This window comes from Bubalus kerabau, chromosome 1, assembly GCF_029407905.1.
Source record: "Bubalus kerabau isolate K-KA32 ecotype Philippines breed swamp buffalo chromosome 1, PCC_UOA_SB_1v2, whole genome shotgun sequence".
In the NCBI taxonomy this organism is placed as follows: Eukaryota; Metazoa; Chordata; class Mammalia; order Artiodactyla; family Bovidae; genus Bubalus; species Bubalus kerabau.
Genome location: NC_073624.1, coordinates 236,882,097 through 236,907,679, shown reverse-complemented (window position 1 = coordinate 236,907,679; position 25,583 = coordinate 236,882,097). Strand labels below are relative to the sequence as shown.

The window sequence follows — 25,583 nt, the reverse complement described above, 5'->3', positions numbered from 1 at the left end:
ATCAGGTGGTCTAGTATTCCCATCTCTTTCAGAATTTTCCACAGTTTATTGTGATCCACACAGTTAAAGGCCTTTGCATAGTCAATAAAGCAGAAGTAGATGTTTTTCTGAAACTCTTGCTTTTTTGATGATCCAGCAGATGCTGGCAATTTGATCTCTGGTTCCTCTGCCTTTTCTAAAACCAGCTTGAACATCAGGAAGTTCATGGTTCATGTATTGTTGAAGCCTGGCTTGGAGAAGTTTGAAAATTACTTTACTAGTCTGTGAGATGAGTGCAATTGTGCAGTAGTTTGATCATTCTTTAGCATTGCCTTTCTTTGAGATTGAATGAAAACTGACCTTTCCAATCCTGTGGCCACTGCTGAGTTTTGTGTGAATATATGATATCTGTTTTTCTCTGACTTACTTTACTCAGTATAATAGGCTCTAGGTTTATCCACCTTACTATCACTGAGTCAAATTCATTCCTTTTTATGGCCGAGTAATATTCCATTGTATAGATGTACCACAACTTCTTTATCCATTCATCTGTTGATGGACATCTAGGTTACTTTCATGGTCTGGCTATTGTAAATAGTGTTTCAATGAACATTGGGGTACATGTGTCTTTTGTGGACACAGTTGAAGGAGAGGGTAGAATGAATTTGGAAAGCAGCATTAGCTTATATATATTAGCATGTGTAAAATAGACAACGAGTGGATAGCACAGGGATCCCAGCCTGGTGTTCTGTGATGATATCGAGGGGTAGGACGGAGGCTGAAGGAGGAAGGTACATTTAGTTATGACTGATTTGTGATGTTGTATAGCAGAAACCAACACAACATTGTAAAGCAATTTTCCTCCAATTTAGAAAAGTGTAAGTGGGGGATTACACCATTTTCTGTTAAAGTCTCAAAGGGAAACTAAGTAAAAGTTCATCCATTTCTTAAAAAAAAAAAAAAAAAAAAGTTATGGTCCAGGCCACATGCCTAGAGAGTTGTAGATCAAACCCAAGCACCCTGATTCCTAGTTAGTCCATGGTGCTAGTCATTGAAAATTAGTTCCATGTACTGGGTGGAAGTCTCACCCAGTAACTTGTGATGTAATATGGAGTCTCCATGGTGGTACCCCACATTTATAAAACAGGCACCCTAGTTATTCTGAGGTTTTCTTCAACAAGACCTTTCTGTGGACTTGAGACCTTCCTGTGCCCCTGGACAGCTGGTGGATCCACTTGTCTCCGCTCTCTACTATGCTTCTTGGTATGTCTGTTTCCTTCTCACCCTTCAGTCAGTGATGTTCCTGCAGGCCACTGAAGACAATTTGTAATTACTTGTCTGTTTCCCTGTTTTAGTCTCTTTCTTACTCTAGACTAAACTCTACAAAGGTAGTAATTACACTATATTTATGCCCAGCATCAAGAATGTTACCTGGCATTCAATAATTATTTGTTGAATCAATGTACCTCTTAGATTCTGTTACCTAGCATTGAATACAGTGCTGTGAGTATGTTCTGAGTAAGATCCAGGACAAAAAAAAAAAAAAAAAAAACACTCTCCCCTTACCATCTTGGTATGATTCTGGACAATTTATTATTGCAGTCTAGTAATAACATTAAATTGGACGTCACATGAGTGTTCATACTGAGTTTAGACCCAAACCAAATTTTATATCTATCTCTCCCTTAGTTTGTGGCCCATTTTGCTAGTAACTACCCATTCTGACTTGTTGTAGTTGGGTTGTAGTTGGTTTCATGTAATATGTTCCTTTTAGTTTGTCCATGAAGGCCATAGATCGCCCTCTTAAATATTTCAATCTTTCTTGGATAGGAATAGAGGATAATGTTTAAAGCTTGAGCTTTAGAATCACGATTTTGAGTCCAAGCACCTCCATCTGATGGGTGTTTGACTTAAAACAAAAAAAGGCTTACCTACTTTTCCAAAGTTTTTTTGAATTTGTTACAATACTGCTTCTGTTTATGTTTTGTTTTTGTTTTTTTGGCCCTGAAGCATGTGGGATCTTAGCTCCTCAACCAGAGGTCAAACCAGAGACCCCTGCACAGCAAAGTTTTCACTGGACTGCCAGGGAAGTCCCTAACTAAGCTTTTTTGAGGCTTAGCAGTTTCTCATATTCTGTATGGATAAGAGTATCTCCCTCCCAAGACTGTTAGGAAGCTGAAATGTGGAAATATAGATGATGAAGTTTTCATCAAGTGCATAGGATGTAGTGATAGGTGATAGTTTATATTACTGTATTTATCCAGATATAAATGAAATATCTATTCATTTCTACTCCTCAATTGGTTAGAACAGATGATTCCTTTTCTGTTTTTCCCTCTCCTAAACCCCTCTGGGTTTCTTAACATTTCATTATCCATAGGAGACATCCTGGTTTACATAGTGGCCCCATGCAGACTTTGAAAAAAGCTTGGATGTCAAAAATTTCAAAGGTAAGTGACTTAGAAGTCCATTGTTCTTCCATACTCTATTTTTACTGTTTTAAGATTTACTAAAATGTCAATGACTTTGAGAGGGGAAAACTCTTGACAGGTTTTGGGTAGAATTTGTCAGTTACTTCTGCCAGAGGTAAAAACTGATCACAAATATTGTGCATTAGGAGTCTAACATGGGCTTCTGAATGGTGATTAGATGGTTGGATTTTGCAGGAAATCCTGTTTCTCACAACCTGAGGTTTCCAAGTTGACTGCATATAAAACTACAGACATCATAATTGCTCTTTCCAGAGAAACTCTCTAGTTCTGCACCCTACCATCTCCAAAGTATTATATTCCTCGCATTTGGAGATTCTTTCTCAAGTGAGATAAAAACCAAATAATTGATTTGCATATCAAAGAAATGATGAACATTTCCACACTATTAATGAGAGTAATAACTTTCAAGTCTTTTCAATAAGACCTAATGTTCTCAGAATGTTTAATGACCCATGCAGCTAACCTGACTCCATGTGTAACAAAGAGCTAGGCTGTCAGTTATTTTAATTAAGAATGAAAATTAAGAAATATTATTTAGATTTCTCTTTTAAATGAAATCACTAGCTTTGATCAGAATTGGAAGTCAGTTCAGCCCCTCGGCACTAACTTGCTACATGGCCATGGGGACCTGGTCTCCTGCACACAATGAGGCGACTGGGGCAGCAAATGGAAGGCTGCCTTGCTCAGCCCTAAAATATACCTCATTACAGATTTTGGAAGATGAATAGCAAATGAGTGTGTTGCCTGACATGATTATCATGAAAGAGCCCTCCTACCCTGAGTGAGGTTGTCACGATATCTTCATCCTCAGTGCTAACAATCAGTAGACATCTTAAGGAATTCTCTTTATCTGTTTGTTTACATGTTGTACAGGAAAACTCTGGGCTTCCCAGGTGGCTGAAGTGGTAAAGAATCTGTGTGCAAGTGTAGGAGATGCAGGTTTGATCCCTGGGTTGGGAAGATCCCCTAGGGGAGGAAGTGGCAACCCACTCCAGTATTCTTGCCAGGATAATTACAGTCCATGGGGTCACAAAGAGTCAGACTTGAGTGAAGAAACTGTGCACGTATCCACGGGAACCTCTATCTGTGGGGAACTACAGGTGAGCTACATAGTTCCTAGAAGACTAAAAAGTGAAAATTAATGTTTCATATGTGAATAACTATGCTTAATTCAAGTTTAATTTTGTAAAAGCTATTTTATATAAAAGTATAGCTAAAAAATATTGCATACGTACCACATGTTCTAGGGACTGTGCTCAGTAAAACAATTCTAGAAGGAAGTCATTACACCATAATTGTTAATGATCCTAGTTTGAAAGTGAGTTTGAGGGGGATGATAAGCCTAAGGTTACATCACTAGGAGGAAGCAGCAGAGATGTTTCAACCGCAGCTCTTGCACCAGAAAGCATACTTCTAAACCCTACTCTAAAACTGCCTTTATTGACTGGGAATGAACATTACAGTAACAGGATGAAGTGTTAGGGCTTGGGGGTAAAAGTAAATTATAATAAAAACTTACAGAGCACTTTATTTGTGTTGAAAGGCATTTTAGATAATGTGTGTGTGTTTAGTTGCTCAGTTGTGTCCAACTCTTTGCGACCCTTTGGACTGTAGCCTGCCAGGCTCCTCTGTCTATGGGATTTTCTAAACATGTACATTACCATGTGTAAAATAGATAGCTAATAGAAATTTGCGGTATGACTCAGGGAAATCAAACTGGGGCGCTGTAACAACCTAGAGGGGAGGGAGGTGGGAGGGGACATATGTATACCTATAGCTGATTCATGTTGAGGTTTGGCAGAAAACAAAACAATATTGCACAGCAATTATCCTTTAATTAAAAATAGATAAATTTAATTAAAAAACACTGGAGTGATTACCATTTTCCTCCTCCAGAGGATCTTCTGAACTGAGGGATCTGACCCACATCTCCTGCATTGCAGGTGGAGTCTTGACCTGCTGAGCCATTGCGGAAACACTTTAGATAACATAAATTTAAAGTGAATGGTTTTCTATATGGTTTTAATTGAAATTTTCTATTTTGGGTCCAGCCATAAAATAAATAAGCTAGTTAATATCTAGTTTACATACTTTGGAATTTGTCACAGCCCATTTTAGGGATCCCCTTTTATTCAAAATAATACCTTCAGTTCAGTCGCTCAGTCATGTCCGACTCTTTGTGACCCCATGAATTGCAGCATGCCAGGCCTCCTTGTCCATCACCAACTCCCAGAGTTTACGCAAACTCAAGTCCATTGAGTAGGTGATGCCATCCAGCCATCTCATCCTCTGTCGTCCCCTTCTCCTCCTGGCCCCAATCCCTCCTAGAAATAGTTTTGAAAGCAAAATGGAGAGGGGCCAGTGGTTCTTTCTTGGGCTCAGAGTAGTTAGCTTGGGGATTATGTGGGAACCAGTGGCTGAACAAACCAGAGGGCATGTTTTAATAATGATGACTACTATGTACTGGGGCTTTCCTGGTGGCTCAAATGGTGAAGAATCTGCCTGCAATGTAAGAGACCTGGGCTCGATCCCTGGGTTGGGAAGATCCCCTGGAGAAGGGAATGGCAACCCACTCCAGTATTCTTGCCTGGAAAATCCAATGGACAGAGGAGCCTGGTGGGCTACAGTCCATGGGGTTGCAAAGATGGACACAACTGAGTGACTAACACTTTCACTGTATACTGAACACCTATTATGCTTTTGGATTTTCACATGGTCTAAGGAATCCTTAGGACTTCCTAAGCAGTATGTGGTAGAATTCCTGTTAAACAAATGAGGTTCAGTAAAGTGGAATGATTCATGCAAGGCTACCCAGGTATTGACTCTCAGAGGTGGGACTCAGGTAACCAGGACCATCTGGCTTCAAGATAGCCTTCTCAAAGCCTTCCACTGAATTATCATCATACAGGGTTCATACTTTTCTGTGGGGCACAGGACCCATTAAAAGTCCAATGTTTCTTTGACATTTCTTGCATGTATCTTTGAAAGGAATATTGATTTAGTGCATTATGGAGTATAAAATGTCCCTATTTAATGGAAAAATAGTGATTTAATGTATAATTAAATTATTTGATTTCTACCTTAAAATTTTTAGGCAAAACATTCTCCAGGAAGATTATGGTGTTCTGGATCCTAATTTGAGAAGCACAGCACTGAAATGAAGCAGAGTAAGGAGACTCAGAACTTGGGGCCTGACATTCCACACAGTGACTGTACGATCTTGGATAAGAGCTCACCTTCCCCAACTATAAAATAAAGGTAATGAGGATTCTAACAGTCACTTTATAGAGCTATGATTATATAGCACAGGTCTGAACTATTCTATCATGATACAGTTGTGATAGGCAGAGAAAAACTCTTGAACGTGGCTTGATTATCAGAGATGTAGAAAGAAAATTATTTAATTCACTTCTCTTCTGCCATTGTTTTGCTATTTCAGTTGGTCCTCTGTTAAAAGCATGATTTTATCTCAATCTGCAGATGGCTTTGGGGATTATTTTGCTCTCAACAAACTGAGATGAGGAAGTAAGTGGGATTGTATTACTCTGTATAAGTAGCTCACAGAGTCGTAAAAGTCTCAAAATAATTATTGATCTGTTTTTACCTCAGAGACTTTAGTTGGGAGTGAGAAGGTCTTTTTAGTCATAGCTAGTGTTGAGAAGGGTGCAGTTTTCTCTGTTCTTCATGCGCTTGTTTATTTTCATCACATAAAAAAATGAAAATGGGGGAAAAATGCTGGTAAAAAACTACTTTTGCTTTTACAATGCAATTTAAATAAAAGCACACCCTGGAACTGAGGATGTCTCCTCAAAGGCTCAGGATAGCAAGACCCTGAGAGAGAGTGTAATCATACTAAGCGTACTAAGTATACCATTCATTGTGGAGAAGAAATGGTAACCCACTCCAGTATTCTTGCCTGGAGAATCCCATGGACAGAGAAGCCTGGCAGGCTGCAGCCCATGGGATCGCAAGCGTTGGACATGACTTAGCGACTAAACCACCACAGCATTCATTGAGTGTCTCTTGTATAACAAGAATTTGTTTAAAGCCTTTGTGTATATCAACTTGTTTAATGCTTTCTAAAATCCTAAGACATATGTCTATCATAATGTCCATTCAGCCAAAGTCTGAGACTTTGTAGCCCAGTCTCTTAGGACTGTGCTCCAAACCACCATTAGAAACATTTCTGTTCATATGTGTGGAGGATTGTCTTTTGAGTGATATAGAATAAACCAGGGCTTTGTCATAAGGAAAATTATGAGAACAGAGAGGTATGTGACCATAATGAGAAGGTCTAGACCCCAGAGGAAAGCCAATAGCATAATAAGAGGCTATCCTTCCTTCAGAGTCACAACAAAGTAAAAACTTCTTAGAAAAATCCAAGAATGATATGTAGTATATACCATATTCTGATGCAAAATCTTTCTACAGTGCAGATATCTCTGCTAACAATAGTGTTTATCGAGATTATTTATTACAAGGCATTAAAATAAATCTTTTTTTTCAATTACTTTCTAATGAAATGTACCAATTACCTTTTGAATGGTGACATATGGCTGCAATCTATTCCAATGGGGATAAATCTTGCTTATATAAGGTTTCAAGGGCTCCCTCCTGAACTACATTAATTACAGATGTAAACAAAGATAGAGGATTATTATTGTATTTTTCAATAAATCCTGAACTTCATTACAATATAGTTCCCCAGGTTAGACAACATTAATCATCAGGTAATTTCCAACAGTTATGGTGCAAATCTACAATAAAAGGGATGTTTCTGCAACCCAGATGATTTTAGAGCATGTTTATTAATGTCATTGAATCCTGGGGTAATTGGATAAGGTCACATAACTGTTGTACACAGTGAAGTTGAAAAATAATGCTCTTAGGTAACTAGTGGCCCACCTGTTGGCTAACAAGTGAATAACTACTATTTCAAAGAGCCTTGTCTGGAGGCTGTTGGTATAAAGTAGGAGGCTTTTACTAACGCTAAGCCTTTGAAGCGGTCCACCTCTTACAAAAAGTTTGCCCTTATACATGACTATGAGAAGCCCCAGTATCTGAGCAAAGAAAAATCTATCCACCTTGGTCAACTGCTTCCTTCTCATTCTATGGTATCAGGTCACCATGGGTTTTAGAAAAGACTTTGGTATTTGTTAGTAAGTCATTTTTCCTTCTTTCTGATGATCTTTTGGTCTTTAAAAAGTTCTCCAAACTTTGGTTTAGCCTCTGCCACCTGATGATAATATTAGTACAGACCTTACAGGCTTTGGGGAGGATTAAATGAGATACTGATGGTAAAACACTGAGAACAGTCCCTGGAACATTTTGTGTTCAAAGACATTAGCTATTTGTCAATGTAGTCAAGTAACTTCATAACATAAAGCAAAAATTTTTACCTGTTCTGATCTCCTCAAACTACCTTCTGTATTTTTACTTTGAAAGGAAACTTCTATAAAAGACAGAAGGTGATTCATCAAGCAAATTACATTGATTACCTTCCCTGTTGGCCACTGAGGTAGGTAATTTATACATATAATCTTACTTAGTCTGTGGCTTAAAATATATAATATTGTTATTATTTATGGAATGAGATAGAGGAAGAAAAATGATTTATTTACCTTATAGAAAATACAGGTAAGCAACAGAGATGGGATTCAAACTTAAATCTAACTTCAAGGTTTTTATTCTTTGCAGTATGCTTAAGTATATACTAGCATATATGTACCTGGAAATACCAATATTCTGACATTATCACGTCATCTGAATTTTTACCAACATTTTGGATCACTCTCTGTCTTTGAGAATTGACCAGAGGATAGTATCGGTCTGTCTGCATTCTATCACATCTGCTGTTAATCAAATATTAATTGATTAAATATAGAGCACTGTTCTAAAGAAATTTACTAGTTTATGTACTAGGCATGTGCTAAGTGTTGAGACTATATAATTAAGTACTATTTAAGAGATTCTTTTTGGGAAAATTGAGGCACAGAAAGGTTAAACAACTTGCCAATGTTCACATAACTCAGGTAGCAGCAAAACTTGAATCTGAACCCTAGCACTCTGGTTCTAAAATTGGTGCTCATTACACCGACTCACCTGGAGAAGACAAACCTGTAAACTTACAGCTGAGATGTGGTAGCAAGAACACTGATTGTAAGAGAAGTCAGACAAGGTAGAGGATATGATCTGGGAGTGGGGAGATTGGGAAAACCGCCCCAGGAGAAAGTAATAGAACATGGGGATATCTTCGGCAGAGCAAACCTAAGAGTGTGTTATGCATGAAGAATAGGGTGAGGTGGGGATGGATAGTGGTGAAATAGGGGCTGAAGAGGTGAGAAAAGGCCTTTAGGACCAAGAAAGGGGTGTGGAATCTGTCCTCTGAAGGGTCTTTAACTGGAGAGACTATCTGGCTTAAAATATTACAAGAAGTGGCAGGCAGGTTAAAAGGGCTGATCCAGAGGGAGAAAATGCCATCCAGATTGATGTCTTTATGTTGTCATTTACTAAGCATGACAACACAGGATGGAGGCAGGTGGAACTTAGGGGCTGGCTCGTGGCACTCTCAGGAAAGATGACTGTCTGAGTGGGCAGTTGTATCAGCGTCTGAGGTTCACCACCCTCATAGGTCTTTGAAAAAGAAATAAAAATGCAAATAGGTTTAAAATATTTCAGGGATTTTCAGAATTTTTAAGCATAGCCACCGTCAAGATGGATCACATAAAAATGAGACACAAGACAAGATCAAACAGTGACACAAATACAATTGAGAGGTGTAAAATTCTTGGGGAGATGACCAGAATTTGAAAAGGAAATATGAAGATCCAGTAACAGGTTTTATTAGATGCCAGGAAAATGAGAGTTAGAAAATATGGTAGACAGGAACCATAAGATTAATAATTAACCAAGGAGAAATATGGATGTACAAATTAATACCCATCAAGATAATTAAGAGTTGATTGTAAAGCAGAGAGCTTTTGTTCCCTTCACAAATTGGATGAGCGTTAATTATACTCTGCTGCAGACATATTAGTCAATTGGTCAGGCCTGTTTCTGTCCTTTCTCAGAGACTCTGCCCCTGCAGCCTCTGCAGTGGGCTGTTGTAGAAAGATGCCCTGTGCTGGCATGTTTGTACTAGGGTTGGCATGTGTTGCAAGATGTGTCAATATGGTTTTTTACCCTGAAGACTTGGAGTTGATTATGGGACTAGCCTGTCTCTGTTGACCACTCTGATTAGGACTGAGGTGGCCAGTTTGTTTCATCTACAACAGAAGCAGGGAATACTCATGTACAGAGAAAGGATAATTGCCTTACTTCCAGATGGCGTCCCCATTCCTGTTCATGGAGTCCACCTACCTTTCAATTTTATCTGATATTCTTGTGTCTTATAAACAATTGATTCTGTACCAAGATAACTTGTATTAGATACCCAAATGGTTCTAAGACCACCTCTTAATAAATCCAGAAGCTCAGAATAGGGTGTCTCTAGCCCAGCCTTCCAAGGATAAATTGCATGCTGCTCCTTGATCTAGCATGATCCTTCCTTGCCATAGCCAAAATCATTCTGAGTGTTGTCATTCTGGGTAATTCCTTAGAAATCCAGACTTATGTTACTTATCAATACTCCCATTATTGTTTCATCTCAGACATTCAAACTCAACATGTCCCCACTTTAACCATGGCCTTTCCTCTCCAGATCTGGCTTTGTCATGGTGTTTGCTAGTCCAGTGAGTGGCACTGCCACTCTTGATCACTACCTAGAATGCATTCTTGATACAGCAGAAGGCCTGTGGAGCAATGCATGAAAACCTTATTAAAAATGAGCATGCTGGCAGAAAAATCTTAGAGCAGTTATATTTTACCACGATATGCACAAAAAAATACATTCTCAGCAAGGCTCACTTGGAGATCTCAAGCTGGAGGATATTTAAGGAGAGGGATTTTGCAAATATCTCCAGATCCCTCCTGAAGGATGGGCTTGGGTTGATTTCTATGTGGTTCTGTCTATTCAGATGAGGTCTATATGTTTTCAGGAAGTCACAAATAAGTACTTATCCTCCAAAAATAACCCTTTAAAATGCCAACACAGAGGACAGGATAAAGACGGCAGAGAAGCAGCATGGGGAGCTCACCTTCTCACATGAAAACAAAAAATACACCACCAAGAGGAGTGACTCACACAGAATATCTACTGAACAGGGCAGAAGACCGCAGACTTCTGAAAGGGCAATAAAACGTCCATGTAATGGAGTAGGACAAAGGGGAAAAAAAGGAATCAGTAGGGGAAGGTATAGGACCTGCACCTTGGGGAGAGAGCTGTGAAGAAGGAAATGTCCCCATACCTTGGGAAGATTCCTTGCCAGCAGGAAGATCAGCCTGGATGGAGGGGGAGCTTTGAAGCCAAGGAGAGTGCAGCAACAAGTTTCAGGAGGAGGGCAAAGCAGAGAGTAACCTGCACAGAAGGTGGGCACAGCTGCTCTGTACTCCCCAGCCTGAGATGCTCATCCACAGTGGAGGCACGAGTAGTGGGGCAGGCCCACCATAAAAGCTTCTTTCCCTGTTGGTACCCCCAGGCAACAGGACACTGGTTACAGGAGTTCCAGGGGACTGGCATGGGTAGGTGCCAAGCTTTGTCCCAGGAGTATACGGGCTCCAATCTTCCCTAGGCAACAAAAGCCCCAAGAGCATCTTTGAAGGCCAGAGGGACTTCAGTCAGAAGCTCCACAGTGCAGGAGGAAACCGAGACTCCAATCTTGGAGGTGCTCCTGGGGAGATGAGGTTGGCTATGGCTCACTGGTGGTGGGGAGAGGACAGTGGTGGTAGAGGCTACAAAGAATGATTAGCTTGAGCTCTCACAGAGGTCGCTATTTTGGTGATGGAAAAGGATGGAAAGTACAGAGATAAACCCACGTATTTATGGTCAAACTAACCTATGACAAAGGAAGGCAGAATACACAATGGCGAAAAGACAATCTCTTCAATAAGTGGTGCAGGAAAGCTGGACTACATGTAAAAGAATGAAATTAGAACACTCTAATACCATACACAAAAATAAACTCAAAATGGATCAAAGACATAAATACAAGGCCAGACACTATACATATAAAAACTGAGAGGAAAACATGGGCAGAACACTGACATAAATCACAGCAGTATCTTTTTGGATCCACCTCCTATAGTAATGGAAATAAACACAAATGGAACCCAATTAAACTTAAAATCTCTACACAGCAAAGGAAGCCATAAACAAAATGAAAAGACAACCCACAAAGTGGGAGAAAATATTTGCAAATAAAGCCACTGACAAGGGATTAATCTCCAAAATATACAAACAGCTCATGCAACTCTATATCAGAAAATCCAATCAAAAAATGGGCAGAACACCTAGAACAATGCCAAGCATACAGTAATTGTTCAATAAACATTTGTTAAATGAATATATTATGTCTACGTAGTCGGTGCTAGGGATACAGCAGTGAACAACAAAAACAAAAGTCCCTGTCATGGCGGAGTGTCATCATTCTCATGGGGACAAGCAGTAATAAATAGGTCAAATATATTTAAAAGATATGAATTTTTAGTGAATCCCTTACACGTTCTGTTATAATATGGCAGCATCCCACAGTTGTATGCTGTGACGATTCATCTCTCCACGCTAGTGGAAGATAGCTTTATCTTTGAATGTGAGATGACCTGCAAAGGCATCTTTGTGTTCCTTGTTATTTTTAAAATTGTAGCACTACTTGGACAGTTGTGCTTTATAAGCCACTATTAGGGCTTATATCAGTTGCCAAGAGACAAGATTTCTTGTTTAACTTCAAAAGTAGGATATTCCAGATGGTGAACTGATGGATGTCTAGCACAAACTAATTCTCCTTGTCACTATCATGGATCTTTGCTGAAGAGTGACATTAATGCAGTTTGACCTCCTCAGACATAGGGTCCCATCCTATTCTTGTCTCTGCTCCATTCTTTTGCACCAATAGTAGATGTTGTTACAAACTTCATATCATACATGGAATGATTTTTGCATGGCAGTGACAAGACCAAGTTTATAAAATTCTAAGACATCACTGTTGAGATGTCTACCGTTTGGTACATGTTGCACATATGTGTATAACTTGGTTAATATTTGTAAAAATCTTCTTTAAACACTTTTTCAAAAGATACCTTTATTAAGTTATAATTTACATAAAATAAAATTAACTAATTTTAACTGTTCAAAAAAAAATGGGCAGAAGATCTGAATAGACATTTCTCCAAAGAAGACGTACAGATGGGCAAAAAACACATAAAAAAATACTCAACATCACTACTTATTAGTGAAATGCAAATCAAACCACACCGGTCAGAATGTCTGTCATTAAAATGTCTACAAACAATAAATGTTGGAGAGGCTGTGGAGAAAAGAGACCCCTCCCACACTGTTGGTGGGAATGTAAATTGATGCAGCCACTATGGAGAACAGTCCATATAAAACTAAAAATAGAGCTATCATATGAGCCAGCAGTCCCACTCCTGGGCATGTATCTAGAGTAAATCATACCTAGAAAAGATACCTGCACCCCAGTGTTCCCTGCAGCACTGTTTGCAACTGCCAACATATGGAAGCAACCTAAATGTCCATCGAGAGATGAATGGATAAAGAAACTGTGGTACATAGGTACAATGGAATATTAGCCATAAAAACAAAATATTGCCATTTGCAGCAACATACATGGACCTAGAGATTGCCATATTCAAACGGAGAAAGACAAATATCATATAATATCACTTATATATGGAATTAATTAAAAATGATACACATGAACTTATTTATAAAACAGAAACAGATTGACAGATATCAAAAACTCATGGTTGCCAAAGGGGAAATGTGGGGCAGGGGCTAAATCAGGAGCTTGGGATGAGCATACACACAGCACTATACACACAATAGATAAACAAGGACTTACTATATGGCACAGGGAATGCTACTCAATATTCTATGATGATTTATATGAAAAAAGAATCTGAAAAAGACCAAATATATGTATATGTATAATTGAATCACTTTGCTAACAACATTGTAAACCAACTATGCTCCAATACAATTATTTTAAAAATGAAGTAAGATTAACTTATATATTTGAAAAGAAAACACACTTGCTCTCCCTTGCCTCTTAAATTCAAATCACCGTGATGCCCATCGGTTTTCTCTTCAAGATCTCTTAAATCTGTCGCTTTGTTTCTATACCCATTGCTATCATTCTGGTCCAAGTAACAAAAATCTTTTCTGTGAATCACTGTAATAATTTCCTGTATTCACCATGGTCTCCTCCAATCCATTCTCTACATTAAATCCATTCTCTCCTTAATAGAAACTAGATCCTACTAAACACACATATCTAGCTTAAAACATTTCAGTGGGTCCTCACTGCTCGTAGCCAGAGATGGAAATTCTTTACATGACTCACAAATCCCTATATTATCTGGATTCTCCCAACCCCTCAAGTTTCATCTCTGACCTCAATCCTCCTTACTCCCTTCCTACATGTTTGTAACTATTAGAGTTTTACATTTATTTGTGAAGTTCTTTCCCCCTCCCTAGAATATTAAGTGGAAAAGCGATTTTTTTTTTCTGATTGTGTTGTTCAGTTTTGTATCCCTTTGGTAGAATGGTGCTAGCAGGTTGCAGGTCCACAGGAAATATTTGTTGAATTTATAAGTGAAGGAATGCTCACCACTGCTATCCTAACACCTAGCTCAATCACTGGAATGTGCAGACACTGAATAAAAACGTAGAGGAGCAGGACTGAGATTACACTTCAGTGGGATGCACGTGAATAGCTCTTTCCCTAATCTTGCCTCTCAACTTCAAATAATCATGCCCCTCCCCTTTCTTTCCTTGTAGTATTCATGCTAGATACATCATTCAAAAATACAATTTCATCCAGCTTTAACCTTTTCATTGGATTTTATATAGGCATTAAAGGAGCTCTTAATCCTCCCTTAGCAAAAGGCTATTTGGAACTCTACTTGAAGCAGGTATATTCTCTTTCATGTTTAATTTACTAGCAGGTAAAGACTGCAAAAAGCTTTCATTCTCAGTGTAGATTGATTTGTGATTCAGATGCTGTCTGAACAGTTAGAGGAGACAAGATGGAGGAAAGAAGATGGCTAGTTCCCTACACAAAGGGGACTGGATGGGTTTGTTCTGTGTAGCCCCAGAGCTAAGTCAGAGAATCAGGGGTTAGAAGTAGAGAGATTTAGCTCATTGGAATGTAACACATTCCGTTAATGGAATGGGCTGCCTTAGGATATAGTGAGGCCAATGGCTAGGTGTCAGGGAAGTTATGAGAATGATGCCAGAACAGCATGAAATGCTGGGTAAGAGGACCTCCACACTTCCTTCTCTGAGGGTCTATATTTGGTATAAAATGCTGCATTTTAAGCTTAGAAAGAGGTAGTAAAACACAGGGTGATAAGAGGAGCTGAACAGCTGCGGAAGGATTGTGGTGAATCTGAGTCTGTAGCCCAGAAAACAGGCTGAGACCAAAGCCCAGGGTAGGGGCTGTATAGATTTTATGACAACACTGTCATTGGGGATTTGATTGCTGTTGTGACAAGACAAAAATTATTAAAGTGTGAGTGTCCACAGCTTTCCCTCCTCTCCATGTCAGCCCCCAAATAAGGCCTTGCTTTCCATGTTCTTTTCCCAGCAGATTTACGTTTGCTGCTTTTTTTCCTTCTATAGTTTTCAGAATGGAGAAACACTAGAGACAAATTTGGTCTACCTAACAAAATCCAGACAAAGAGGGGTGCAGATGAGAGTCACCTACCATGTGGGTTGCAGCACTGGCAGAGTGTTGTTTGGAAACAGGCATGGGATAACTGCCTTACGAGGTGGACTAAGAGGGGAAGATGCAGGTGACAATGTGAGATGCTAAAGACTGTGAGGTGGGTTCCGCATTATGTTCTTTGAGAGATGTGAGTAAAGAGCAGAATTTATTTGCAGTTTCCTTTGTCTGTCAGATGCGATTCCACTCTAGAAATAAACTAGAGTACACTCAAGCCTTATAAGGATTACTCAGTCATTCAAACAATAATAGTCCATTGCTTCTGTGATCAATGGCTCTTGTTCTTCATAAGTCCAGTTTGGGTGGTCCTGGGATCCAATGGGAAAGTGAGAGTCTTTTTTTTTTTTTCCTTTCTGCTAGTGACCTTGTTTCTATTTCACTAAGATAAGGACAGCAGCAGCAAAGTTCCATATGTTTCCATCACCCAATCAACCTGCATCTATACTATGCTTTCTCTCCTTCCACCAGGTCTAGTTCTCCATACGCCCAGGTTAAACCCTACAATTACATCCTTCTCTCCCCAGAGCTCTCTCTCCTCTCCTGTTCCATCCCCTTTCTCTCCTGCATCATCCTCATTTAACACAAACTTGTTGTATTATCTCTGTGGATCCCAAATACCCCTCCAGCTACTGCTTAACTTCTTTCCCTTTGATGTTACCACCTGAAATATTTGATTATTATCCAGCATGGGGACAAATCCAGTGGTTCAGTATCAGTCTCATTAGCCAGTTTTGGCAGTAATTGACACTGTCCATCACTCCTTTCATTTTGAAATGTACAAGGCTGAGGTTCAGGAACAGTTCTCTCTCAATTCTTCTCATATCTTACTGGTAGTTCCTCCTTATGTCCCTGACTTCAGTCAATACTCACCATCCAGCTGATTTTAATGCATTTCTTGGCCTAGATATACTCTCTACATGGATGACGCCCTTATTGGCATCTGTCTGGGCTCTGCCCTGAACTCTAGACTTGTATCTCTTGATGCTTACTCAGCTTTTCCACCTGGATATACACAGGCATAGTAAACTTAACACATTGCACCTAAATTCCTAATTTCTGCAGTCCCAGCCCCTATGCCTGTGATTCTATTGCAACTGTCTCTATCTCTGCTGTCTGTAACCTCATCTTTCCAGTTGCTTAGGCAAAAATCATTGGGGGTTATCACTGACTCCTCTCCCTTACAGTCATGCAGTATTATGTCAGAAAATTCCACTGTCTGTGCTTTCAATATACATTTGAAATCTGAGCACTTCTGAAAAACTCTAGTGCTACCACCTTGGTCCGAGCCACCATCTTATCGTCCCTGGATTTTGCAAGCACCTATTTAACTGGTCTTCTTGCTTTTCTCCTCACAGAAGCCAAGATTTTTAAAGCTGGCACATCTGAGCCAAAGCAATCCTTAGAAGGCAGGCTTTATGAACAAAAGGTACCTTTGGGTGAATTAGAAGATAAATCTCTCTTTAGAAGAATGTACTTTTGGGTCAGGTGTTGCAGGGGACCCTCTGCTGGATCCCCTCTGATTCTTGGAAGCCTTGATTTCACTGCTGGGCTCAAAACCCACAAGTGGACACAATGTCACCCAGCCTTCACAAACGTTCAGGCTTATAGCACTGGCCAGCTGCTGCCTCTGTAGCCTCCTTGCTGGACAGCGCTGTCTTTGGTCACTCTGTCTTAGCCACATCAGTTACCTTGCTGTTTGCTGAACACACCAAGCTTGCTTCCACTTCAGGGCCACTGTCCCCCTTGAAGACCTTGTGAGGATGGCCATGGCCAGTGGATGTTCTGAAAACTCGCCTTCATCTACAAGAACCATTTAAAATCCTGGGTGCTGGATATCTCCTCCTTATACTTCTAACACTACTAAAAGTTCTGATTTTAAAGATTAACACCATCTACCACTAACTGCATTTAGGTGCTGGGCCTTGCATTTAGGTGCTGTTCCCTCATAATTTACTAAGAGATGACAATGTACTAGGTTCACTAGGCAGCAGTGTGAGAATCTTGTCTTCATACAGGTTACAATCTGTGATAGTTAATTTTATGTATCAATTTGGTTTGGCCAGGGCATCCAGACATTTGCTTAAATATTACTCCTGATGTTGCTGTGAAGGTATTGTTTTCAAATGAGGACTATCAGTAGGCTATGAGCAGAGGACATGACTCTTCACAATGTGGGTGGGCCTCATCCCATCATCACAGGCCTTAAGAGTAGAAAAAGACGAACCTCCCTGGAAGAGGAGAGAGTTCTGCCAACAGACTGCCTTTGCACTCAAACTGCCACTCTTCCCTGGGTATCCAGCCTGCCAGCCTACCCTGCAGAGTTTGAACTTGCCAAGCCTCCATGGTGTGAACCAGTTCCTAAAAATAAACCTCTTTCTTACTACCATGCACCTATCCTCTGGGTTCTAATTCTCTGGAGAAAGCTGACTTATACACAGTCTAAGGAGAAAGATCCATTCAAAAGTCATGACCATCAGTGAAAAATTAGGACGACAAATATGACTAAGGATAAATGCACAGGGTTAAAGAAATCCACATTAGGGAGATTTGCCCTCATTAGGGAAGGCATAGAAGGCTTTCCTAAAGGGGCAACTCTTGAGTTGTGATGTAAAGGATAAGGAGCTGTCAGGAGGTGAAGGAGGGGCAGGAAAGAACACTACAGGAAAGAATTTGTGAAAAGACTTGTGGTCTTTTTCCTTTTAATCCTTCTAGGACTTGGAGAGAGATACTGCTATCATCTCTGTTTTATGGATGAAAAAAAACACCCAGAGGTGAAATACCTTGTCCAAAGCCATAGGGGTTGATGTGGCAGAGCTGGAATTGAGGACTGACCTTGGACTCCAAGCTGCACTCTGAACCCCCAAGCCACAGTGCGCCATGCAGATTCGGGAGAATAAGGGAAACACACACATTACCTGACTTATCCCCTAATGCAGCCTTCCCCAACCTTTTTGGTACCAGCAATTAGTTTCGTGGAAGACAATTTTTCCAGACCTCGAGGTCAGGGGAGTAGTTTTGGGATGATTCAAGTGCATTACATTTACTGTGGACTTTATTTCTATTATTATTATATCAGCTTCAGCTCAGATCATCGGCCCCTTTCCTAACGGATGCAGCTTAAAAGGTTGTGATATTTTCAGTTCATTCACTTATTCCCCATGTCTGCTCCATACATAAACATTCTGGGCCTTGTGCTAAATATTGGGTGTTCAGAGATGAACATGAGACAGAATTTAGGAAAACAGACATCTCTGTTTCAACACAGCTTACATGGATGAGACATTTTCAAGAGAAACAGAGAAGGTGTGATGGAGTAATAAGTGCCTTTGAGCTACACTTTGAAAAATGCTGTTTCAATTGTCCCAAGATTTGTTTTAGTCAGATATGGTTAGCTACACTGAAATGGCTGTCATGAAGGAAGATGCTTGCTATATATTCACAGAATCCCTAGAAACAGGAGGCATGACATGCCACACAGGAAAGCATAAGAGTCAGTCAGGAGGCAGAGGGAGTGAGGGAAAGCCATGGGCAAGAGTCTTTACTTGGGTTTCTATGGGAAGAAATGGGCAAAACAGAGGAGGGTTGGCTAGTCTGAATAATCTCGGCAGGTCCCTGGGGCATGGGAGCTGTCTCTAGGTCTCTGGAACCAGGCCCTGACATCAGGGAGTGGTCCAGAATAGAAAGCCTGACAAAGGAAGGGGTAGATGGCAGGTATGGACTCTAGACTGGTTGGTTTGCACAGGAAAGGTGTGTGCTTGCACGCAGGTGAGCTACATCCTGTCTCTAGGAATTAGCTACCCCTGAGAGGAGTGGTCCTAGCAAGGCCCAGTGATGCAATGCATCAAATACAAAAAATAAAGATGGGGTTAATATAGATGCAGTGGAGCAAGTATGGGCAAGGCAAGCTGTGTCGTACAGAGGGCCACCAGAGCATACGGAAGCCTGGGGTTAGCGGGGACGACACAGCAAGATGCAGCCAGAGAAGAGCATGCACAAGGGAGGGTGGGAGTTGGAACTGGAATGAAGTACCTCCATGAGGAACCTAGATTTTTTTTTTTTTCTACTGGTAATGAGGCACTGTTAAAGGCTGCACAATTAGACTTATTGGTTAAGAGACAGAATGTGTGTCTTGGAGGCATCCCATATAAAATGACCCACTGGCAACCAGCCTAGCTTTTCCCAGCATCGCTTTAAGTGGAACTTCTCCAGACTCTATTGGCTCTCAACCGGACATTCAGGTAAATGCTTTCAATATCTTCCTTTTAGAAATATCCAATGTATTAATTTCACACACAAGGAGAAATCGTATTAAATCTCACCACATAATTAGCCAAACCACAAAGACATATTCTGAAACAAAAATGATTTACCTAGTTTCCTAATTAACCCTTAGAAGGTTTAATTAAAAAGCACAATTTGTAGGGAACCTGTTTAAGAGGAGTTGGAGCTTAACTTCCTGAAGGTGCACTCTGAGAGCATCCCCATTCCCCTCCATTCAGGTGGAAAGAGTAGCCTCAAGAAAGGCACACGTCCCCCATGTGGTACTTTCTGGGAGACAAAGAGGTAAGGAGCTGCCTTTTTAGGAGACGACTTAAAACTGCCTACTACCTCAGTGCAAATGGGCAAACAGAAGATAACAGTGCAACTCGGATGGAGTGGTTCCTCCACGTCCAGCTCTGTGTTGGTCACTTTGCAGAGATACCGCAATGTTCCTCAAAGCTCCTGAGATACATGGTGCTAGTCCCATTTTCCAGATAGGAACACTGAGGTACAGAGGTGTGAGGCAGAGCTAAGGCACTGTCTGACTTCAGCAATGTCACTTCATCATATTCAAGTACTCTCTGGAAATTGGGCAGAAGCTAGGGAGTGCAAGAAGAGAAAATCTGCATTTATTAACATACCTAGCTGAGATACTTCCAGGCTCAGTTTCACTTTCCTAAAAAGGGGATAATAAAGCCTTGGAATGTAGTTGTGAAGCCCAATAAAAGAATGCATGTGAGCCTGACATGGGTGAGCATACCAGTGGTTTCGGTTACTGTAAATTCTTCTTCTGCCTGTGCTGTCATTATCAACATCAGGCAAGCTTAGTGTGTCCCTTTGACGTCGAGGTGTTTAGGAGCATGTGGGGTAGCTTACAGACCAATCCAAATGGAAGGGAATTAAAAGATAGAGGCTATGTTTCAAACATTTCTAGCTAAAGAGAGTATATTGCAGAAATGATCTTAGAGCCAACATTGCTTCTTCAAAACATGTTGTCAGTGCTCTACTTAAAACCACACAAAAGCTTCCTAAACCCACTTTAGTGTTTCTTTCCAAATCCTCCCCTTGGCTACATCTGAGGCCCTGCAGGATCTAGCCCACCTGCTTCATCTTGCAGCACTCTTGCCTTGCTAAGTGGTAAAGCAAAGCACCACTTTGGCATGATGGCCCCTTTTCTGTATCTCAGAAAAGTACTCCGTCTACACCAGGCGGTGTGCAAAGGACCAATACCTGGATTATCTCAGTTAATCCTCACGGCAGCCTAATGAGGTGGGTGCTGATGTTATCTGTGCTTTACAGATGTGGAAACTGAGGCCCTGACAGGTTAACTAACTGGCCTAAGACATTGTAGTTAATAAGGGACAGGATGATCATTCAAACCCAGGCATTACTGCATCACAGCCCAAACACTTAAACTTTACACTCTCTGGTATCCCCAAAGTTTGACCTTGCCTGGCTCACAGAGTTACTCCAAGGAGATGTTTATTAAGTGAGGACAGACTGATGGGGAGATGGCAACATGGGTTAGTCACTCAGGCTTGGGAGAAGCCAGCAAGAAGAGCAAGCTAAGTCTGAGCCCCTGACGGAGACAACCAGCAAGGTGTGTCCACCTCGCTTTGCAGCTGTCTCCCGCACAAATCATGACTGAATTTGAAATTTGACTTTACCAACCAAATTGCCCTTCACTGATGAGCATCTACCAGCCTTAAAGGCTATAATCTCCTGTCCTTTCCATTTCTTCTACTCAATTTCTGATGATTCTGTTGAGGTTAATCTTTGTTATTCATCTTACCTATCTCCGATCTTCCTTCCATTATTACTCTTTAATTTAGGTCCAAGACAAGTGACAGGCAATACGAGGAATGAGCAGATGTGTAACAGGCTTTCAGTGCAGCTTCACCACCATGTAGGTTGAGTGGCTGTGTACCAGATATCAACTTTCACAGCTCAGTGAGCCCTGTCCTGGGCCTGTCAACAGTGGACTATGAGAAATACAATATCTTTTTCTCTAGTCAGCAGTAGCAAAGCACAGATATCTAGCCCCAAGTACTCACGGATGTATATATAGTTCTCATGAGTCTGACACCAATGACCTGGGATGAACTTAGAGAAGTGGCCAAGAAAAATAAAGGATTCATCAAAAGGGTACACATTCTTCAACAAAGATTTGTGTTTTGAATGGCTTGATTTGAAAAAAATACAAAAACAAAGATATGCTTCAAGCAAACATCTAAAAGTTGGTATGGAATCCCTTAAAAGGTCTCACTAAATTAATACACACAGTTGATTCTCATTATTCATGACAGCTGTGTTCTGTAGAGTCAGGATGAATACTGAAATATCAAACACTGAACCACTACTCCTAGGGGAATACAGGTTAGGTTCCTCCAAATGTGGTCATAACATTTTTTTGTCAGCTGATCAAAACATTATCCTGATTTGTTTAAAGAGAGTTAATATATATATTAATATTGAATATATTTATTTACATTGAACTCCCAGGCAGCACTGTAATTCATGCCTGGTGAAGTTTATGGGATATACATTTTTTCTCTGCAAGGTACATCACAGCCTTCTATGCTTAGGAACACTAGCTAGCACTTCAGTACTATGCTTGGAGGCCAACTTAAATAGCAAAATCACTTTTAAAAAGTGGCAATACAGAGATCACAAAAAGGATAGCTGTTTCTAGGATGGGAGCTAAAATAATAACACAGAGACTTGCCTAGGCCAACCTCCACTGGAAACATGTGCATTTGAGTGACTCAGAGTTTTCACTACCCTTTGCACATCCATGAAGCCAACAACACATAGTGATTTTTGAGTTCCAAATAAATTTTACGTGAGTAGGTGAATTCACAAATAGGGGATCAAAGAAAAATGAGGATCGACTGTAAGTATTACTCTCAAGCTTGAGATTCCTTTTATATATGTTGGCATGAAGAGGTAACTGGAATATTGACCTGACAGGATCGAGGACCTGATCTATGAATGGCACAATGATTAAGCTGGTGTGGGTTGGTGAAGGGAGAAGGCCAGGGCCAGCAGGTGATGCACATCCTATTGCTTAGTGAGAAAATACTAGAGGTCAGTTTAGGAAGTCAAGTGCTTATGGACATTTTGGGGAGTCTCTCCAACTCACATTGACCCCCTTTCTTTTTTAACTGCCCGGTGATCCCTGATCATAGAAGCTGAGCCTGTATCTCTATAATGATTCAGTCATCATTGAGTACCTACTGTGTGGGGCCAATGCCTTGATGATGAGAATATAGAGGTGAGCAAGCTCCTCATGAAACTTACATTCAAGCTTGGAGTAATAAGCAAGCAAACAAAACAGTTTCCCTTTATCTTAAATACCATGAAGGAAGCAGTGAGGGGACAGCATGGAGAACCAGGCTACTCGGGAAAAGGAGTGGGATGTCTCTTAGAAGGAATCTGTAAAAGGGCATGCCAGCCTAAGAAAGAGGACGTGTCAACACAAGGACACGGTGTGTACCATGATGACACAGGCTCATCCTGCCACACAGGAGGAGGAGCAACGAGGGCAGATGAAGCAGAGCTCAGATCCTAGCTTAACTGTTGCCTGAAAAGCTGGATTCTGGGCCTTAGCTTCGTGGGAAACCCAGTAAGATTAAAATACATTTTTTCCCGCTTAACACAGTCTAGTTTCTTATATTTGCATTCAACACTTTCCACATAATAGAAAAGTTGGTTGGAATAGGTAAGTAGGAACATTACCTTAGCTATGAAAATAAACTTTATCAAAAATGAGTTGATAAATAATGACTATCTTATCTGCCTCCATAAACACTCCCAAGTACCAATAGCTCATAAACGTTTCTTAAGACCTACCAAGCCTGTAGAGTTACCCCCTCCTGTGACAACTGGCCAGACTATTAGGCTATCATACTTCTGCAGAGATACTGATTTATGATGTATTTCACTTTGGGGAGTTTCAGGAAGTCATTAAAATATAAGACCTGATTAAAAAAAAATGCATGTACTGGATTAAAGCCAGGTCAGGGCTTGGGGACAACCTTTCCCTGAAGCCACAGCAAGAGGTAAAACACAGCAATTACCAGTGCCAACAGACAGGGTCATCCTCTAGCAACATACAATGGATTAAAAGTTTTTATGTTGATGCAGATGGCTGCCAGAGCTGCATGCATCAAAAGCTACTTTCCCCCTCTACTTCATTTTCCCGCTTATTTCTGCCTGTTCTATGAGGGTGATATTGAAAGATACATTTGTAGGAACTTAAAATTCTCCAAGCCAGGCTTCAGCAATACCGTGAACTTCCTGATGTTCAAGCTGGTTTTAGAAAAGGCAGAGGAACCAGAGTTCAAATTGCCAACATCTGCTGGATCATCAAAAAAGCAAGAGAGTTCCAGAAAAACATCTCTTTCTGCTTTATTGACTATGCCAAAGCCTTTGACTGTGTGGATCACAATAAACTGGAAAATTCTGAAAGAGATGGGAATACCAGACCACCTGACCTGCCTCTTGAGAAATTTGTATGCAGGTCAGGAAGCAACAGTTAGAACTGGACATGGAACAACAGACTGGTTCCAATTAGGAAAAGGAATACGTCAAGGCTGTATATTGTCACCCTGCTTACTTAACTTATATGCAGAGTACATCATGAGAAACCCTGGGCTGGAAGAAGCACAAGCTGGAATCAAGATTGCTGGGAGAAATATCAATAACCTCAGATATGCAGATGATACCACCCTTATGGCAGAAAGTGAAGAGGAACTCAAAAGCCTCTTGATGAAAGTGAAAGAGGAGAGTGAAAAAGTTGGCTTAAAGCTCAACATTCAGAAAACTAAGATCATGGCTTCATGATCTTAGTTCTGGTCCCATCACTTCATGGGAAATAGATGAGGAAACAGTGGAAACAGTGTCAGACTTTATTTTTGGGGGCTCCAAAATCACTGCAGATGGTGACTGCAGCCATGAAATTAAAAGACGCTTACTCCTTGGAAGGAAAGTTATGACCAACCTAGATAGCATATTCAAAAGCAGAGACATTACTTTGCCAACAAAGTTCCATCTAGTCAAGTCTATGGTTTTTCCAGTGGTCATGTATGGATGTGAGAGCTGGACTATGAAGAAAGCTGAGCGCCAAAGAATTGATGCTTTTGAACTGTGGTGTTGGAGAAGACTCTTGAGAGTCCCTTGGACTGCAAGGAGATCCAACCAGTCCATCCTAACGGAGATCAGTCCTGGGTGTTCTTTGGAAAGAATGATGCTGAAGCTGAAACTCCAGTACTTTGGCCACCTCATGCGAAGAGTTGACTCATTGGAAAAGACTCTGATGCTGGGAGGGATTGGGGGCAGGAGGAGAAGGGGACGACAGAGAATGAGATGGCTGGATGGCATCACTGACTCGATGGACGTGAGTTGAGTGAACTCTGGGAGTTAGTGATGGACAGGGAGGCCTGGCGTGCTGCAATTCATGGGGTCGCAAAGAGTCAGACACGACTGAGTGACTGAACTGAATGTTCACTTGGCAGGAACCCATCCATACTGCCTTAGCAGTGTTGACTAAGCAGGGCATTCTAGAACTCTACCTTTGCAGGTCAGATACTGCAAAGCACCCCAGAATATTGCTCTGGATTTAGAAAGTGAAGGTACTTTTTGAAGTACCTGGTACAACCAAGTGATTTTACCGCCCCCCTTCCCAATATTCTTTTCTGAGGAACTCTTCTTCTAAGGGTGTTATGATTGACAATGGCATCCAATCATTATTTACTGTGCATATATCCTTCATCAAGCTTTGATCTACACAGAAATTTATGCATCTTTTGAAAAAAAAAATTAAACCTCCTGGCTTTGTTTACTATTATTCTTGGAGCCAATAAGAGGGGTTTGAGGGAAGAATCTTCATATTCCAGGCACTTCTTATCATCTGGTCTAGATTATTTTATATGATTCTCAGTGGACAAAAATGACAAAGAAATGGAAGTTTAAGAAGCAACCCCTCCTCCCCCTACACACACATTCTCCAAAT

General features: G+C 40.6%; 1 protein-coding gene and 1 long non-coding RNA gene across 3 annotated transcripts in view; one reads left to right on the top strand and one right to left on the bottom strand.

Annotated features, from left to right (window-relative positions):
* The window catches only part of SGCD (sarcoglycan delta), a 697,628-nt gene that overhangs the window by 30,353 nt on the left and 641,692 nt on the right, over nucleotides 1-25,583 (bottom strand). The gene's annotated exons all lie outside the window — the stretch shown is intronic.
* LOC129636653 (uncharacterized) lies at nucleotides 1,125-18,159 on the top strand. Its single transcript, XR_008707061.1, has 5 exons — nucleotides 1,125-1,242; nucleotides 2,360-2,429; nucleotides 5,566-5,729; nucleotides 7,917-7,989; nucleotides 18,023-18,159. It is a non-coding gene; the product is annotated as an uncharacterized LOC129636653 (long non-coding RNA).